Here is an 18784-nt window from a genome sequence, read left to right as displayed (position 1 = left end):
CCAAGGGAAGACATGTCAATGTGAATCTACTACTTCGTGAGAGACAAGAGGTTTTTCAGACAACAAACTCTACCAGCAGGTTTCAAAAGAATCACACTTAAGAGTAATGTATGGATGAGAGAAATAAGGGAGCATTGATCTGTCTGAATTTTCCTCCTCTCCTATTTCTTATTGGGCAAGGTATTTCCTACGGAAAATAACTAATTTCTCATCTGGCTCCTTAGTAACTTCGCAGGAAGCCAAATACAACAGTCTATTGTATGGTGTTTCATCCAAGTATAAAAGTGGAGGGAAATTAAATGAAGGTGGGGAGTCAACCGAGAGAGAAAGCAGTCAATGGAACCTGAGAAAACACATAAAGTTTGAGGCCAAACCATAGACGAATTAAAGTTGTTTAATTAAAAGCTATCTTTTAATGGAAGAAGAGTGATTTGTTCAGTATACAAAATTTAAGGTGTACAAAGAAACAAAAATAAGAAAATAAAAATTACCTATAATCTCATTTCCTATCGTAATTATTTTAATTTTCTTGTGTATATCCTACCCATTGTGTGCATGTGTTTTTACAATATATGTACTTGCATTGTTTACAATGGCAGCATGCTGTACCCAATTTCTGCGGTTCTATTTTTTCACTAATTATATCATAAAATTCTTGATGTTATTCAGTATTATTTTACTTCTTAATTTTTAATAGTAACATAGTATTGTATAAGAATGTGCCATATTTTTGATAAATCTTCCATTTCATGGTACAATGGTGCATGGTACAATGGCTATTAAAAACTGTATGGTGAGCATTCTCATTGCTGCATTTGTGAGGACTTCAATGATCCGTTTCCTCAGCGGAAATTCCTGGAGGTGGATTTGTGTCATAGAATACGAATACTTTGAATTCTTCTGATACATACTGCCCGATTATATTCCAGAAAGATTTTCCAATTTATGCTCAGCTAATAATTAATTAGAGGGCCTATTTTTATGCACCAATCTTGTATATTATTGTCAGAAAGTGTTTTCTAAGTTGGTTGATGAAAAGCAATATCTCATTGTTAAAGTTGCATTTCTTGATTAATATTTTATATATGTTTCCAGACAGTGAGTTTTTCTTCTTTTGAGAATTGCCTGTTCCTTCCCTTTGTCATGATTTTAATTTGTGAAGATTATAAGTTTCTTTGAGAGCAGAGACTATGTTTTATTCTGCTGGAGTCCATTTTTGTCCTTGGGTCCAGACCAGGCTGGGACGTGTAAGTATCTACAGAATGAATGAATGCTAATCCACTATTATGTTTTTACTTAGTTACCAAGAAAAGAGAATCAAGTTAATTTTGCACATTTGAATTTAGTGAGTAACAAATGTCATTTCTCTCCACAAAAAGTTTTTTTTCTCTCAAGAAAATTTCTTAACTTCTTTTCAACAATAACACCATTTTTAGCCTGAATGGATAAATACAAGATTGGACAGATTCAGCTATTTTCATGAGTTTTTTTTCTCAGCAACTGTCAAATTTTTCTATTCTTACAAGCTATTTTAGAATACTCAGACACAAATAGGGGTTTATTATCTCATTTCATTATAAAAAACGAAAGCGTAAAATAAAACATCTCAGAAACTCATCTCTGAGAATATTCGACAAACTTGTGCTTTTTCTGGACTACATTACAGAACTGAGCACACCAGGAAGATAAGACTCAAAGTTTTTTTGAGCCTCATTGTTCTTAAACTGACCTGCTTCTTCTTTTTCAGAACATTTTATTTTCAGCAGAACTTCTATTTTCTTTCAATCTGGGATGCAAAAGTGACATATTATAGATGTAAAGATTTTTTTTCATGTTCTTGTAGAGGTTGCCCTTGAATATATATGCACAGGTGTATGTATATAGAGTCAAGCAAACATATGTATATTCCTTTCAGGCAAATTATTTTTCTTGTTAACTTTTCTCAAGGATTTCACGTTATGCAAAGGAAGTGGAAGTGAGTTTTTCTAAAGCAGCAACTAGGTCTCAAACATACAACTGTATACAAGACCCTAAAATTCATAGTACTTTGTTTTATAACTAAAGTTATAAATGGTTAAAGCTACATATTAGTTGTATAATTTGGGAAATAAGAAAATCATAGAGAAAGCCTGTAATTCCATCACTTAGAAATAATAGTCGATAACATTATACTACAGTTCCACCATTTACCTTCCGTAGAGATATAGACATATTATGTATGTGAGTGTATGTATATATGTGTATATATATATGTATGTATTTTACGGGACTGTAATAATAGTTGAAAATCACATGTATTGACATTTTTCAATTAAAAAATATATTCTCACTGTGGAAAATTTAACAACCAAAAGTCATTTATATGCTCTTTCTAATTATTGAATATTTAGGTTATTTTTCATTTTTTAATATTATTATAAACAACTCTTTAAGACCATTTTTAGATTCAAGAAGATAGGCTATTCTGTCCATAGATATTTAACCCTATTAATTTTCTCCAAATTGAAATCGTATTGTATTGTATCCATCATTTATCCATTGACTTGAAATACCACCTTTGTCATGTACTAAATTCATATATGTATCTGAGATTTTTATCATATTAACGTAGCCATAAATTCATAGTCACTGACTTCAGCCATGTCCTTATTACTCCTTTTTATATCTTCATGCTTGGCTTCCATTTTCATTCCCTTTAGGTATTAGCTTGGAACTTCACTATGGCTTACCCCCTTCTTCTAAAACTTCATGCTACTCTCTTAACTCCTTCTTCTTCAATAAGATAAGGCCGTAAGTGTGATTTTCCAGAACATCCCTGTATTCATTTCATAAGCCTGCCATACCACAAACTTGGTGGCTTATGACAACAGAAATTTATTGTCTCACAGTTCTGGAGACTAGAAGTCTTAAATCAAGATATCAACAGAGTCATGCTCCCTTTGAAATCCATAGAGGAGAATCCTTCATTGCCTCTTCCTAGCTTCAGGAAGTTCTTGGCAATCCCTGGCATTCCTTTGCTTGTAGATGCATCAATCCAATCTATGACTTGGTTGTCACATGGCTCTCATCCCTTGTGTGCCTTCATATTGTCTTCCTTCTGTGTGTATCTGTCTCCAAATGTCCCCCTTTTTATAAGGACTCCAGATGTATTGGATTAGGGGCTCACCTTACTCCAGTATGATCTCATCTTAACTAATTACATCTGCAACAGGTCTGTTTCTAAATAAGGTCACACTGTTAGGTAGTGGGGTAAGGACTTCAACATATATTTTGAAGGATACAACTCAACTCATAACAACCTTTCCTTCATCTACACACTGACTACATCCATTCTAAGCTTACTTTCTTCCTTTTGGATGAGAGGATAAGGTTTTCTTTCTGTTTAGGGTGAGTCAATGTTCTTTATTCCAACTCCTGTCTCCTATGAAACTTTGCTCCCTTAACTAACCCCTCTTTTTGTCGTATTCATTCTGCCTTTCCCCTAATAACTCCCCTGCATCCTGAAAACATGCTCATGTCCCTCATCCTATTAAAGTTATCTGTCCGTTTAATCTGAACCCTCCTTTTAGTCATAACTATGTCTTTCTCCTCTTTTTACCATATTAGATCTCTTCACTTCTATTACCAGTATTAACTGTTGGTTTACAGTCTTCACAAAGAATTGACAATTTTGTCCTTTGATATGAGTCATTGTGTGTCCAAGGACAATTAAAGAAAATCAAAGTTGAGTTGAGATGTGAATGCTAGATATGCTAGTTGGCTCAATTCTTTCCTAGTATTGGTCAGTGTGTAGATCAATGCTCATGATTCAGAAGAATTATGACTGTGGGTCTTGGATGTTTGGGATTGTCCTTAAATTGTACTAACGGAATGTTAGATACATTATAATGGTTTTGTCACATTTGCTAACCTTTAAAGCTAACTGAGACAGGGGAACAGGATTAAATTATTTTTGTAGCCATAGAACCTAGCATAGAGCTTAAAACCTATTAGATGACCAATAAATATTTGGGGGATGAATGGACTCATGGATGAGCCAATAGTGTCTTTTCCAAGATAGCTGGTGTTACAAGGTGACACTAATTTGTTCATATAAAGATCAGTTTTATGCCTGGATCTCATTAATGCAGTGCTTTAACCAGCAAAACAGACTGGTTGTTATGAAAGTTTTTTATAACAGAAAACAAAACTGCATTTGCTAAACAGGTATTCTGTGGGACATTGTGTTGTGGAATATTAGAACATATAAAATAAAAATAATTTTTTAAAAAAGTTACTGTGTGCAAACAAGTCTGGGAAAGAATGATAATTTTTTTGATGCAGAAATTCTTAGAACCCACATATTATTTAGATTTGCACTTGGCTGAGTATGACAGAAACCTGATTGTGTAGGTATACACAAATAGGGATTCATTTTCTCACGTGGAGAAAATAAATGGAGAGATGGGCATCCAGAGTGAAAGAGCAGTTGTGGGATGCCACGAGCAGGTGGGCTTCTTCCCTCATTCCCCTCCATCCTCGTTAGCATGGCGTGGGGTCTTCTTCCTCATGCCCATGCTCAGGTGGTGGCTGCTATATTTCCAGGCATCTTGTTTGCATTCAAGGCAGGAAGAATAGGGAAGAGTCAGGGGCCAAAGGTGCATGACAGCAAAATACATCCCATTCTTTCATGGAAGAATGTTTTTCTCAGTTGTCCACCTAGTTAACTTGTGCTTATATCTCATTGGCAGGGAGTAGGGCATGGGACTATCCCTACCTGTAAGGGAATCTAGAATAATGAGTGGGTTTTTTTTATTGTGATAACATTGGTTTATAACATTACATAAATTTCATCATTATATTTTGATTATACATCATTATATTTCGATTTCTGTGTAGATTCCATCATGTTCACCACTCAAAGACTAATTACCATCTATCACCACACACGTGTGCCTAATCACCTCTTTTGCCCTTCTCCCCGTCTGCTTCCCCGCTGGTAACCACCAATCCAATCTCTGTTTCTATGTGTTTGTTTGTCATTGTTTTTATCTCCTACTTATGAGTGATATCCTACAGTATTTGACTTCCTCCCTCTGACTTATTTCACTTAGTATAATACCCTCAAGGTCTATCCATGTTGTCACAAATGGCCAGATTTCATTGATTCTTAGGGCTGAGTAGTATTCCATTGTGTATATATACCACATCTTTATCCATTCGTCCCTTGATGGGCACCTAGGTTGCTTCCAAGTCTTTGCTATTGAGAATAATGCTGTGATGAACATAGGGGTGCATGTATCTTTATACATTCATGTTTTCAAGTTCTTTGGATAAATACCCAGCAGTGGAATAGCTGGATCGTATCGTAGTTCTATTATTAAGTTTTTGAGGAATCACCATACTGTTTTCCATAGTGGCTGTACCAGTTTGCACTCCCACCAGTAGTGTATGAGAGTTCCCTCCTCTGCACATCTTCTCTAATACTTGTTGTTTCCTGTCTTGTTAATTATAGCCATAGAATAATGAGTATTTTTTAATTGGTGTATTGCTGTCCCAAGAAAAATCACGAATTTGTTGGTATGAATAAAAAGAAGGCATGGATGTTGGGCTGGCAACCAGCAATGTCTAAAACTAATGTTCATCGTGAAGACCCAAGAGGGCAATAAGATCATATGCAGTGTTTTCACACCATCTTTCCCCGCAGTTTTTTGCTTTGGCCCTTCTTGCTCATTGAAAAGATCAAACAGTTAGACTGTAAACAGGGACAGGGTACGTTGAGGGGAGGCACGCCCTCACAAAGAATTCCTTTGATAAAGTTTTTCAAGCATTCTGGCAAGAATATAATTGTTGTCATGGCCTGAATGTGGCCCTTCCCAGGCTTTAATCTTCTTAGCATATAATCCTGTCCTTTCTTAAACAGACAGATATTCAGAAATGTTAGGACTTTTCAGACTGCTTTTCTGAAGAACCTGAGCATTATGTTATTCTTAGGTTATAATACTCTGGAAAGGTCTAGGTCAGCTGATAAAGACATTGACATGTTAAGATTTGTCCCAAGCAGGAACACATAAAGTTTAAAACAAACAAATAAACACTCACCAGAGCTAATCCCTACTCTATCCAGCCTTTCCTTAATTCTGTCAGTGAAGGAAGTAGGCTGGAGAAACTGTACACAAGATAGTTCTTATTTAACTGTGGTAGATTGACTGTAGTAACAGTCTTAATTTTTTTACTCCTTCCCTTAAAGAGGCTGAGTCTATACTTGTCTTGGTAAATATAATGTCTTACACTGAGCCTAGGTCTTAAGAGGCCCCATGTGCTGCATCTTGCTCTCTCTTGCTTCTCTGTCTTCTCTGTAACAATCAGCCTGGGCTAACCTCCTGGAGAACAGTCATGTGGAACAGAGCCAAGATGGCCCAAACATGTGAGAGAATCCAGCCATGGTCAGTTATTTAGTTGACCTACAGTGGCAACAGACACAACGACTAAGTCTGCTGAGCTCAGCTCAGATCGACACAACTGCCTCGTCAACCCAAAGACTTGAGAGCAAGCTTGACAATTAGCTTTTTTAACTGTAGTTTAAGTGCCCAACATTAAACTTTAGATTGTCAAGGCATCCACTTCAAAGACATCCATCTCGAATAAATACCTTGCCAATTACAGGACCAGATAAAGGGCCAGAGCCCCACCCATGAAGATCTTTTTTTTTAGAAATCTCGGATTGACTTAGACAAACTGACTGTTTGACTGCCTGCTTTTCCTTTCCTTCACTTCAATTCCAGCTCTTGTATTTAAAATTCACCAATAAAGAGGGAATCTGCAAAACCCTAGGCACCCTACTCTTGACCTCAATAAAAGCAGAACCTGCACTCTGTCTCCCTCTACTAGTGACCTCGCTGTGTGGCTCCAGTGTGCTAGATGCTCTCCAAGAGCTGTGAGTAATAAACCTTGCTCTTTCAAAGTTCCCTGATGGCTGTTGCTGAGGAGCATCTTGCAATCACAGTAAGAACCGTCAGGGCCTGTCCAGCCACAACATTGGCTCTGAAAGAGCCAATGTCTGTGGGGATTCCCCTCAGGCCCAGGTGAGTGCCCCCAGGCATTTCTAGTGGGCAGCATTGCTATTGATAGGCTGAGACTGGCACAAAACCAAGTGTTTATTGCTAAGTGCCATGGAGGTTTTGTGTTTTCTGTTGCTGTTGTTACACAGCAGTGCTGTGGAGACAACCTAACACACTAACTGTTGAGAAGGGATGCTGAACACGTTGTGAATAAGTAAATTGGAATGACTGGCATACCATTACTTACCAACAAGCACCTGTTCATGGGTCTCCTCCCTGAATTTCTTGCCTTGTTTTGCAGTTTTACCCCAATTTGTGTATGAATCTCCTGAATACCAGCTATCCTCTTTATTGGGTATTATTATCTTTTCTACATCTTTTGAATCTTATATGTAATATAATTTTTTAAAAAATAATTTTTATTTTCAGGGATTTTAAAAATAAGGGAAACATTTAAAAGTCATATAATGAACCACATAAAATGGAGTGTTTTAAATATTTTTGTTGTATTTGCTTCAAGTCTCTTATTTTTTGAAAACATGTGACTTCTGGTGACATCGTGAACCTCTGACACCCCACCTCCCCAATCTTACTCCCCTCCTCAGCTCCCGGAGGCAGTTGCTTCATGGATTTAGTGTGTAATTGACAGCGTTCTTAAAAACATACTTTAACGTACATATATGTCTATAAGCAATTGTTTTAAAATGTAGATTGTCTTGCTATTCAGGTATAGTGAGGCCAATGGATCAGGAAATGATTACTGTTGGAAAGTTCCCAAGTGGAGGTGACAAAGCACACCACACAGGGCCACACAGGGAAGCACCAGGGTTGTCCAGGAGCCAGAGGGAGTGAGGGAAAAACACAAGTAGAGCCTTCTTGTGGTTTCCATTGAAAAGAATGGGAAAGGCAGGGTGAGCAGGTTTAGAATTGGCTGGCTTGAATAATTTCACAGGCTCAGGGGTATAGGGATTGTCCTTAGTTGTCTGGTACTCGGCCCTGGAGTGATGAGAACAGGGGAATATTGATCCTGAGTATGAGAGGCCAATAAAGGAGGTGATTGAGTTATGGGCTTTAAATTGTTGGTTTGCTTATGAAAGGCAGTTCACAGTCATTTACTGTCTCTAGGAATGGGCTGGCCCTGGGTGGGGCAGTCTCTTCAGGGTCAGCAAGGCCTCTGATGTTAAAGCATTAGAAATACAGAAAATAAAAAAGCATGATTAATACAGCAATGTATATCCATAAATAAAATGTAATGTTGTGTGTATTGTAAAACTTTATATTCCTTCCTTTATTTTTTCATTCTACATCATATACAGTGAAAAAAGGAACATCCATGTTAAAATGCATATATTTTACCTAGTCATTCATTTTTCACTGATTAACTTTTGTGTAATACCCCTCATTTTATTGATATGTTTCTCATTTTGGGCATTGGATGGTAGGTAATAAGTTCTCACGTTACCAAAAATGCTGCGATGAGCATCCTTGTACTTGCCTCCTTGGGCACCTGTCTTCAGGCATGATGGGTCATAATGCGGCACACAGCATTCCAAGATGACTCTCCAGATTTCTTGTCCCCTACTGTACACAGCCTGAATAATCCTCTCCCCTTGAGTATGGACAAAACTGTGAAAATGATGGATTTCATTCCCATGATTCGGAGACATTACATGACAATATATGAAATAATTTTTAGATGTAGTTAAGGTTCAAAATCAGTTAAATTCTAATCGAAAGGAAGATTACCCTGGGTGGACCCCACTTAATCAGATGAGTCCTTGAAAAGGACTGGGCCCTTTCCGAGAAAAGAGGTTGGAAGCATGAGGGAGATTCTCCTGCTGGCCTTGAAGAAGCAAATGCCCATGTTCTGGAGTGCTTGTGGAAGAAGTCATGGGGCAAGGAGCTGGGAGCAGACCCTAGAAACCAACGGCAGCTCCTGGAGAACAATCAGCAGGAAAATGGGGCTTCAGTTATACAACCACAAGGAATTCGGTGCTGTCAACAGCCAGTGATCCTGGAAGAGGACCTTGATCAAGGGTCAAATGGAGACTGCGGCCCTGGCTGGAACCTTGGTTTCAGCCTCGTGAGACCTTGAGCAGAGGACCCAGCTAACCCATACCCAAATTTGATCCAGAGAAACTATGAGGTAACCCATTGGAGGTAAATTTGTGGTAATTTGTTACATGACAAGAAAAAACTAATACATAGTGTATGCACACTTTTAATTTTCTGTGATTACTTTCACAAGATAATAAAAGTAATTATAAGAATGTCTATTCCAACCAGAAGAAAATTAGAGAAATGAGAGTTCTGGTTCTCTCATATTATTACGAGCAACTGTTATTATATGCATTTTTATTAAAATTTTTTTTGCCTATCTGATGGATGAGATGTAGTGTTTCACTTTGTTTAAATTTAAAATTTCCTAATTACTATTTAGAAATAATACATACACATTATTAAGTCCAAAAACTATGAAGGAAAACAGATGTTATTCAACTTGCAAACTAAGAAGTTAGCCTACAAGAAATTAGCCAACCGTAGTTTTATTGATGCGAATAATCCATAACTCAATCTAGAAATCAAACCTATAAATCAAAATTGGGGTGAGTTTGTTAGGAGCCAGACCTAAGGACTAGCCTGGGGCCTTCATTTCCCAAGGGAGGAAGGGCACCAAAGAAGTGGGGGTGTGCAGAGTGGTTATATACCCTCAAAGAGCCTGTATCACATATGATTGGAACGTCCCTTTTACCACAGTCACGAATTGCCCTGGCTGCACAGAGAATCACAAGCAGGTAGCAGATCTATTGTCTTGAGCTGGGTGGTCACAGGGTGAGTGCAGCAATCAATCCCTAGCCTAGGGAGAGATGCTTATCCTTAAGGAAATGCCAATGAGGGGGGAGTTGCATCTTTATCTTAAAGGCATTTGTTCTTGTCTTTAGGACATAGCAAACGACTAAAACAGATACACACTGCATGCTCAATGGCCATGTTAGGCTCTTCTGTAAAAACAAGGTCAGGCCGAATTAGTTTTGCACCAAATGGCTTCTTCATATACTCCAATATATCCTATTGCTTGATATTTATTTATCAGTTTAATTCACAAATATGTATATGTATATTTCTGTGTGTATGTGTTCTCTGATCTAGAATTCTGATATATATTTATTTATTCACATATATAAAACAATATATTATTGCAATATATTACATAATTATAATATGTGTATGTTACTCACAATGCAATTATATATATTACTCAAAAATAGTATTGCTCACGGTTAAGCTGGTTGCTCATGACCCAGTTCCCTGCAAGGCCGCTCAATGAGGCCTGCATACTTACCGGCAGGTGCAGAGGTTTTGTACCACAGGAAAGGAACCCAAAATTATGAGACTTGGAGATTACATTGGGCAGCTGGCACCTCTACCCCTCCACCCCTCTCGAGAGAGATGGAAGTTTACGGCTTAACATAAACAAATGCTCTCAGAGGAGGAAAGAGGAATACCCTAGATCATAAGCAAATATCTCTGGACAAGGGGAGAAAGTTGTCCCCGGGTTTTATCACTCTCAGAATATAAACAAATGGCTCCAGGGGAGATAAGTCTCTAAATCTTATCCAGAGCAATTTACTTTGTCTAACTTTCAAGGCAAGTTTGCCATTCAATCATAAAGGCTAGCCTGGACAGAAATGTGAAAGAATTCACAGAACCTTGCCTGCCAACAATTGTTTAAGCCAAATGGTGAAACAGCATCATAAGTTACGTGTGTGTGTGTGTGTGTGTGTGTATCAAGCTGCAGTCGTTGGTTTACTACTTCCTGTCCCACAGTACAACTCCTAAGCAGCAAAAGCCTTCAACTCTTCTAGTTGTTTCTCCTGATGTTTACCTCCATATCTCTAAATAATCTGCATTTCTTGATGGAATAATTTTATCCCTTATTCCTCACTCCTTATCACAGTAGATCACGACAATTATCTCTCTTACCTGCTCCCCCAGCCCACCCCCACCTCATGTTTAATTTTTCTTTCTCTGGACAAAGCCATATCATAATTTGGATTAAATAAATATTCAATATTTACATTTCCACAACTATAGGAATATTGTTCACTGGTGAGCCAAATTGTATACTGTGATTTTTTTTTCGTATATTACTTTTAAATTTTTTAAAGATTGCCATTTCCCCCATTTCTCCTTGTCTTTCTAAATAGCTATCAAATTTTAAATAGCTCAGTAAGATATAATTGACGTATAATAGTTTGAACATAAAGCATATAATTTAATAAGTTTTGACATGTATATCACAGACCTATAAAACTATGGCCACAAAAAAGATAATGAACATATCCATCAACCAGCAAAGATCGCTTGGGCCCCTTTTTAATTCCTTCCTCCCTCCCATCTCTGCCTTCCCCCTTCTCAGGAAACTATCAATCTACTTTCTGTCCCTATAGATTGGATTTCATTTTCTGGAATTTGTATAAATGGAATCTTACAACCTGTGCTCTTTTTTGTCTGGCTTTTGTCGCTCAGCATAATCATTTTGTAACTCATCCATGTTGCATGTATTAAGAGTTAATTTCTTTAGTTTTGGAGTGGTATTCCAATTTTTCCATATCCTTGTGAGCATTTGATTTAGTCACTCTTTTAAAATATAACCATTCTAATAGATATGTAGTGGTATTTCAATGTGATTAATTTACATTTTTTAAATGACTAATGATGTTGAGCATCTTTTCTTGTGCTTATTTGATACCTATATGTGTTTGTTGGTGAAGTATTTATTTAAATCGTTCGCCCATTAACAAATTTTTTTTATTATTGAGTTTTGAGGGTTATTTATATATTGTGGCTACAAGTCCTTGTTCAAATAAGTGATTTGAAAACACCGTTTTCTTTGTGATTTGCAAGTATTATCTTTCAGCCTGTGGCTCATCTTTTCACTTTATTAACAGTGTTTTTCAAGAGATGAAGTTCTTAATTTAGTAAAATCCATTGTATTAACTTTCACTTTTTCGCATTATGGTTTTGGTATTGTATTTAAGAATTCTTTGCCTAAAACAAAATTACAAAGATTTTCTTCTATCTTTTCTTCTGGAAGTTCTATGGTTTTTAGTTTAGCATTTATTACCTATTTTGAGTTACTTTTTTTTCTTTTGCTGATGAAGTTTCACCCATCAGTGCCAATCCTCCTCCATTTTTTGGTATGTGGAACACTGTCACAACATGGCCAGTAAGTGGAGTAGCTCCACATCTGGGATCTGAACCTGCAAACCTGGGCTGCCAAAGAGGAGTGCATGGAACTTTAACTACTCGATCACAGGGCTGAGCCTTTAAGTTACTTTCTTAATATGCTGGATAGAAGTACATTTTTTTGTATATGGATATCCAATTGTTCAAGTGCCATTTGTTAAAAAGACTATCCAGCAATGAATCCATTTCACTTTCATTGAAAATCAATTACTCATATATGGGTCTATTTCTTGACTCTTCATTCTCTTCCATTGATCCATTAATCTATCTATCTTTGTGCCAATACCATGCTGTATTGATTACTATATCTTCATAGTAAGTCTTGAAGTCACATATTGAAATGTTCCTTTGCACTTTGTCAAGTCTCTGGATTCTCTTATTTGAGTGTTGCTTGCTTCCGTTTGACTGACCCTGGTCCCAAAGGTGGAATAGATGCACTCACAATTTTTGAAGATTCTGGTATATTGGTGACAGACCAGAGGATCAACAGTCTTATATAGCAGTGTTCCTCCAAGTTTGGCCTGTGGACCACCCACATTAGAAACAATTTTGAAGTGTATGCATGACATTACCATTTACATTCCTGTTCCTGATCTATTGAATCAGAATCTCCAGGTGCCAGGGCCCGAGTAACTGCATATTTATACGTTTTCTGAGTGATTCTTAGGAACGCTAAAGTTGCTAATCACCTAGACAATGGTGCCTGAAAACAGCCCCTTCCCATCGACTTTTCTCATAACATTACACAGATGAGTCAAACAGGTGTAGTTATCTAGGTAGAAAGAAGGAAAACTCTTTAATTTACCTGGCCATTCACTTAATCACCCACTTTTTCATTCATTCATTCACTGACTCTGAACACACAACAAAGACTAAAGCATAAGGGAGCAAGTTGAAGAATTTGTGGAATCTATTTTCAAAGACAGGATATGTTCTTCAGGTATTATTTGTGGCTGTCAGATGATGAATTGGGAGTGGATGCTCCCGGCAATCAGGGAACAGAGAAAAACTGTGCTGGAAGGGATGCCCACAGGCATCCGCATCCCCAGGCTTTTCGCAGATTTCTTTTAAATATTCTCAGACTAAAAGAAAGCTAAGCTGTACTTAAGCCTGTTTAAACAGGAGATTTCATAGCCTCCTTCATACATTGGTTCTAGTGCTTAGTACTATTTTTTCCACTACAAGTTCCAGAGTGTCAATAGTGGATATAGATCCTTATCATGAAAAAAGCAGGCCTGGCCTGGGGCATAGCTACAGTGCCCACTTGAGAAATATTAAGAAGCTGATGATGCTAGTTCCCCTGATTTTACTCTCATTTCCTTCAGTGGTATTTCCAAACCACCATCACAGGGAGGGTTTTTTTGATCTCCTCTAACTCCAAATTTGTGCTAAGGAAATTGTCTTGGAAACTCATTCATATCACGCCAAGTGATAGAAAGATGCACAGAGCCTTACACTGTAGAAATGACGTATGGAACTTCAGGGATTAGAGCTGAGTAAGATAGGTATTTTGGTGAATTCTCTCCGGTGTTCCTGAAATTACTTGATAGAAACAGTTTGTTAGTTTGCCTTCTCATTAGGCAGTCTTGGAGATCACATGATGGAAACTTTCAAAAAGGGCCAATAGTTGCCAATAGTCATAAAAAATAACTCTTTGTGTTACAGAATAGACATCACACCTATTTGGTTTGTAGGACAGAGGACATAAGGGTCAAGAAAACTTCACTCTCATAGAACAGGGCATGTTAAAGTTGGAAGGGGCCTTAATATATTGGCACCATCGTACAGGCAAGGAGGCTGGAATCCAGGGAGGTGAAGAGACATTTGCTAAGTCACATAGATAACTAGTAACTATTTGTAATGTGGAAATCAGATATAGCAGCCTCTGCATTACTCTGCGAAAATAATTATCATGGGCTTACTAATAACCCAGAGCAAGTAAGGGGCATGCTAAATATCTTCTTGTCTCATAATCATGGAAAGAGCTCTACAGTACAGATGCAAGCTAATGTCCTCCGAGCCCAATCCTTTGTGGGAAGAAGCAGAGTATAAATAAATAAGAAGGTAAGCAAGTAACCTCCAACTTACACTCCAAACAATGAAGACTCTCAATTTTTTTTTATGATTGTGTCCCTAGGGGTATATAGGTATATTACTTTCTATTGTGTACTGACTAGAAAATGATCCACGATCCCTCAGAAGACCCATTCCCTTGACTAGCGGTAAGTTAGGTTAGTTAATTAAGGTTACTTTAATATGAATTAGTCAAGGCTTTAACTATGCTTTCAGGGCAGGAATATAGGAATGCTATGTTTCTTAGTGACGCAGTTAACCAAAGTGATGGGATTTCTTGTTGTCCATCTAATGGTGATTTGTGTAAGCAACAGAGGGAGAAAAGCTGATTCTAATGGGACTACAGGAGCATTCTTAAAGCAGAGTCAACCAGAAAGCAGCAGTGGGCCTATGGTAAAGAAGTACCCTCTGTAGCTTCTGGAGTAGCCCTGCGGGGAGAAAGGCCGAGGGGCTGAGCCATGGCTGACTTTGTCAGGGAGAGCTCTAAAGACATTAGCCCACCAGAGCAGTAACTAAACGGATCACAGAAAATAAGAAATAAGTGGGTGCCTCAAGTTATAGGAGGAGAGTCACAACAAACAAACAGAGAACTGAGAGGAGCCTTTCCCCGGTCATGGCCATGTGTTTCATTTATTGAGCGTCCTCGCCATGCCTGGCTTTGAGTCTAAGTATACAGGAAGTTTTTGTCTGGGGGACAGACAGATTTGCAGACAGATAAAAGCCGCCGCACTACACCAAGTGTGCTATCTGCCAATCTGTCTCTCCCGCTAGACTGCATGCAGACGGGATGGCATCCTGACTTTCACCAACTCCAGCAGGAATACAGTTAGATTTTTGCCAGCACTAGAACTCTCTTTTAGTAGCTGTAGCCACTCTCGTTTCCAGGGTAACGTAGTGAGAACAAAGCCATCCTAACTTGTCTATATTTAGAAGAATTTTTGATTTGGGCGGTGTTCTTTAGGACAGGAAATAGGCAATCCGCCAACTGGAGCCTGGCTCCAAGGACTGACTTTGGAGAAAGCTGCTGGATTTGTATGTGTTGGTACTTTTAATAGATTATATCTATTCTCCATATTTGTAAAATACTTTGCAATCTCCACTGAGTAAAGCCATTTCCATCTACTGTAAAAAGAGTATTAGCATAATTTATGAAAATATTGATTTGTGCTGTAATGTTCTCCCTTTGGCATGAGTTTGCCTTCCTCTGTACTAAGGCATTGTGATTCCCTGTCTGAGGGCCTTTTGTATGGACTCGAAGACAAGTTATTTACTTTGTTCTTAAAAGTCCAACCTCACTGAGAAGACTGCCCTGGATCTTCCCTAGAAGGGGAGGTAACGCAGCCAAGTTGAGGGCGGAACTTACAGGCAGAAGGACCACTCTGGAGTGGAGAGGGGGCGAGGGAGAGGCTGGGTCAGGGTTTTGCAGTTTCTAGAATTGTGTACTCTACCTGCCTGCGGTGTCAGTAGAATCTCTGAGGGGAGTCGCTGCCTGGTCACCCAAGAATTGGATATTTTGTGTTTGAAAGAGATGTGCTGGAGCCCCACTCGCAAGGGACCCTGCTGGCTTAAACAATGAGCGTGTAGGCAGTGAACTCCCTGGGCAGGAAACCAGAAGGCCCTCCGTGAGCTGCTCCACGCAGGGTCCCAGCATCTCTGCGTAGGCAGCGTTAGTGATAACGAAGACTGAATTTTTGCCAGCTTTTTGGAGTGGGAGCTCAAAGCACATAAAGTTTGTTTTAGACAAGTATAAACAAATATGACATTACTCCTGCGTTGTGCCTTACGAGTTCTCACGCATTACTGCACCTGTGTTCCATAGTAAGCAAATTGAACTTTGGTCTTGAGTCAGAGATCACATGTTCTCAGCAGCCTCATTTTCTGTGTTCTCAGCGTTCTGGACACCTTAGTGCATAAAGTTCCACTCCATTGCTACTAGAAAAATCTTCTTTATAATCTGGATATCGAGCCACGGAGATGCACAGGTTTAGTGTTAGATATCATGTGGAGTCATTTCCTAATCCTTAGAACATTCACGAATTTAACTCCACCTGTTGGTATTTTTTGGTACAAGCTACAACTTCATCTCGTTCTCAACCACAGAAGTAGCAGCCTGTTAATGCTGGAGGTAAAGCCAGCTGCTTTGGACTTATTGAGAGATCTGTGTCTGTATAGGGTTGATATATAAAACCACGTATTCTGTTTTATATAGACAATTTAGGAAATTTTCAAGAACGATTTTCGGTTATTGAAATTTTGCCTATTTTTTTTTTCTTTGGCTTTAGAAACTAGCCCCTTAGCAAGACGCTTTGACAGTCTGTATGTATCTTTCTCAAATCACGTATTACTCATTAAATAAAGAAATGCTGAATTTTCCCAACTTTACCCAGGTCATATTAGTGTAATAATCAAAGAAGATGCCATATAAGTTCAAAGACTGAAGGAACTGCTGCATCGCCAAGGAAAGGCATGTAGGATATTTAGGAGCTGTAAAATCATACGTTAAACAAGCACTAGGAAGAAAAAAAAAGATCAGTGAAGATTTGACAATTTTTTCTGGTGTCAGTCCTTTGTGCTTTTAGTTTAGTGCCTGGTATAGCTCGCTGCATTCTTGACGAGCATCCCCTACTAAGTATCTCTAAGACACGTTAATATTATCTAACGAATAGTACTTGGAGGGCTCCTCAACTGTACTCTATAGCCACGACCTCTCTCCTGACCTCCCGACTTTTTTTATCCAATTGGCTTCTATGACAAATCCTCTGGATTTCTAATAGGTCACAAGATTACTAGCCGAATTTCCCCCGCCCCCCAAACCCAGTTGTTCCCAGTCCTCCCCTTTTTAATGGTCATTTCTGTCAGCTGCTCTAACCAGTGTTTTCTACTTCTGCTCTCTTCTCCACCCTAATATCCAGTGCGTCAGCAAATCCTGTCTATTGTATCTACAAAATTCATTCCAAGTCAGCCATGTTTTCTTCCTTTTCCACTGCAACTATCTTTGAGCTCCCACCGTTCTTTGTCTGAGACTGCAATAGCCTCTGAGCAGATCTCTTCGCTTACCCCTCTGCTTCCCCTCCCTACACATTCCATACTCTACAGAGCTACAGGGAAACTTTAAAAACAAAATTCAGATTGTGTCAATTCCTAACTAAAACCTTCAAGAGTTTCCCATTATGCACAAAATAAAGTCCAAACTCCTGAACGTGTTCTAAAAGTTCCTACATGACTAGCACCTATTTATCTCCGTAAATCATCTCCTACCACTCTCACTTGCTCACTGCGGTTTCCACAGTGACCTTCTTTCGGGTCTTTGAAATGCCAAGCTCATTACTATTAAGACCTTTGCACTCGCTATTCACTCTACCTGGAATGTTCTTTCTCCAGGATCTTCGCATGGCTGATTCTTTTATGTTTTTCAGGTCTCAGCTTAAGTGACATCTCCTCGGCAAGACCTACCTTGACCCCGCTCTCAGTCATATCAGCCTGTTTGGGTTTTCGTTGCACTTGTTGACACCTGAAATGGCCTTTCCTGTCTTTGTGGGTTTTTTGTTATCTACCTTCACCTTCCTGTGCCTGTCTTGTTCTCTGCCATGTCCCTGGCACCTAGTATGGTGAGTGGACACAGTGGACTCTCATGTATAAGTGTTTAATTAATGTGTGAAAGTTGCTAAGATGTATCCTATTTAGATTCATCAATAAATTTTTTGAACCATCGTGTGGCTATCCCCACTTTTTTCTTGCTTCAGTCCCCTTCAGGGATATTCATGGCTAAAGCCTCTTCTTGTCCTATAGCCACATGGAATGGGTTTCTGCATCCCATCCCTTCTCTCCCTCTGTCCTCCAACCCCCTACCATAGAGGGGCAGACAATAGTCACTTCTAGCATTGCCATTTCCAAATCCATGTCTAGCTTCTAGGGCTAGTTCAGTGAATCCATATAGTCCATGGTGCTACTTCCATGCAATTCTAAGGAAAATGCCTTTCTTTTTCATGGCTATGCTCAAACAATCTGTGAGCCATGATTTTGGTGGGATATCTCATTGATGAGATAACTCTTAGTATTTGTGTGTGTGTGTGTGTGAGTAAGATTGGTTTCCAATCTTTTTGCTTGAGGAAGATTGTCCCTGAGCTAACATCTATGCCAATCCTCCTCTATTTCGCTTGTGGGGTGCCTCCAAAGCATGGCTTGATGAATGGTGTGTGTATGTCCACGCCCAGGATCCAAACCCACAAACCATGGGTCGCTGAAGTGGAGCATGCAAACCTAAACACTATGCCACTGGGCCGGCCCCTCTTAGTATTTTTTTTGCAACTTTCATTCCCACAGTTCAGACAGGAGTTTAAGGTAGTGGTGGACCAGAGGAAAAATCTAAGAAACAGACCCAAAGTTGTGAGCCCAACATCATTCCCCACAAAACTGGATCT

The sequence above is a fragment of the Equus asinus genome, chromosome 16 (assembly GCF_041296235.1).
Source record: "Equus asinus isolate D_3611 breed Donkey chromosome 16, EquAss-T2T_v2, whole genome shotgun sequence".
Classification (NCBI taxonomy): domain Eukaryota; kingdom Metazoa; phylum Chordata; class Mammalia; order Perissodactyla; family Equidae; genus Equus; species Equus asinus.
The sequence above is the reverse complement of the archived record's forward strand: the minus strand, read 5'-3'. Positions refer to the sequence as shown.